Raw genomic sequence first — 2,415 nt, 5'->3', positions numbered from 1 at the left:
AATTCGCCTCTGAATGTTATTGTCGCAGTACTTAAAGCAATAAATCAATGTTGCTATCAGAATTATCTTCTTCATTCTCATATACAACCTAACTCTAGAGTAACTTCGAAGAAGTTTCTGGCACAACACTTGCTTGAAATTGGAGGTGATCGGACCCGAATGATCACATCGAATTCTACATAAAGAACACTGCAGCACCTCAGGCTAAGGCCTATACAATTCAAGTGGGCAATAATAAATTAATTAAAGTACAGTATTTAATTTATATTCCAAAGAGATTCCAAAGAGATAGAACCTCCACTAGGATGGAACATATGCAAACTTGCATTGAACTGTTGAACTGTCTTCATGAAGCTTAAACGAGGATAAACTTCATATAAAATAATAATATTTCATCCGAACAATTTAAATTATTAAATGTAACTGTTATCTTTTAAATAAACTCTCTTACGTCCAATCGGCTAAAGGGGTCCGGGTAACAGGCCTACATTAAGCGTTTAGTGTAAGTACCGTACAAAGGTACATGATTAGAATCAAATATAGAATTTAAGCAAACAAAAACAACATATCCTAAACAAGTCTCCGTTATATTAGGCCTATATTGAAAAAAAATGTAAACTTTTTAATATTTTAAAAAAATGTAAACTTTTTAAAAATTCGGCCAAATATATTTTGGCCGTGACTTTTCAAACGTTACGGCCAGGCAAATTTTTATACGGCCAGATTTGAGGAATCTGGCCGTCAAAAAGGCCAAATGGCAACCCTGGTCTCAACCTTGTTTGGGATTTTCTGCTACAGCTGTGTCATCTTGAGACAGGATTTCAAATACGCAATAAGACATCAATGAAATAACACTAACGTACACTGAATTATACTACATAATACCGTACATTCTATTTAATATTTGTCTAACAAATAAACATTTAGGCTGCTATCATAAATAAAATGCATGTATACTTTTAGACATTATTGTGTGTTAGTCCAAGGGTGCAGGCTACCACCACCCAAATAAACGTAATCTGTATTGAATATCAAATTGTACAACACAAAACATTACATTTATTAATTATTCACTGAAACTTACCTTAGTTTACACCTTCAAGTACAGTTTTACCACTCAGTATAATTAAAAATTAATGATAAAACAGAAAATAATACAGTAGGTAGGTCTATTATAAGGTCCTAAGTATAATAAGGCTGTTTGTCTGTTTGCCCTCCTCACGTTTCCCCCTACCTGAGAAAAAAATAGGGGTGGCAAAGCAAGAAAACTTTTTTCTGCTTTGTTCTTTACATATAAATAAATGTGTTTAAAAAACTCTTTTCAACCAGCCCCTTTTTATCATTTTTAAAAAAGAAGGGCGAACAAACAATTTATATTTTTAGACCTAATAGACCGTCTCAACGACTATATTGCTTTGATAGCCGGAATCCACATTCCCTCTTACCTGAAAAAAAAAGAAAAATATTAACGAAAGCACTGTGCTTGAATTAGCTGTAAATAGACACACCTGTCTCTTATACACATCTAGATGTGTATAAGAGACAGGGAAAAAAGAGAGAAAAAGAAATGAGACAACACTGCCGTAGGGGGTCTGGGGCATGCCCCCGCGAAATTTTTGTGTTCTAGACGCCCGAACTTAACATTTGAGGCATTCTGGGCTATCATTTTTTTCTTTTTCTCTCTTTTTTCCTTTTTCCCCCCTTTTTTTTCCTCCCAAAAGGGGGGGAGGGCCGGGGCCGGGCCGGCCCCCCCCCCTAAATCCGCCCCTGGCATAGATGACGACTCCAAACAATAGTGGGATTGGGATAATGCCCATATGGCGCCCCATACAAATTTCGCCCGGCCGAAATTATCGGCGGCCGAAGTCATGAGGAAATGGGCCCGATCGTCTTTGGAAAAATGGGCCCGAACGTCTACCGCCGTTTTAGAAAATGGGCCCGAAAGTCTACATGGGTGGGCCCGATCGTCTGGGCCTGATCGTCTCGTGTGCCCGATCGTCTGTAATTCGCCTACTGCCGTCACTCTGCTCTAGTACCTACACCGTGTAACAGCTGTCTCTTATACACATCTAGATGTGTATAAGAGACAGATCCACAGATGTCCGAAGGGGGGAGGGGCCGGACCGAAAAAGATAACACCATCTTGGAGAAATTTTTGTTTTCTAGACGCCAGAAAATAACCTCTGATGCGTTTGGGCGATCAATTTTTCTTTATTTATTTTCTCTTTTTTTTCACCCCCCCACCCCCAAATCCTCCTCTGCTTTTTAAAATCACATTATTAAGATTGATCTAAATTTGATTTAAATGTATTAAATATTAAGGTACATTGTAGTCGATCTATAGCATAATTACCAACTGTCTCGCATTTCAAAGTGATTTTGGATGAAACACACATTTTGCAGAAACACATGCGT

This window comes from Anneissia japonica, unplaced genomic scaffold (assembly GCF_011630105.1).
Source record: "Anneissia japonica isolate Jap-2015-1 unplaced genomic scaffold, ASM1163010v1 scaffold3106_len312699_cov133, whole genome shotgun sequence".
Lineage (NCBI taxonomy): Eukaryota > Metazoa > Echinodermata > Crinoidea > Comatulida > Comatulidae > Anneissia > Anneissia japonica.
Note: the sequence above shows the minus strand (reverse complement) of the source record.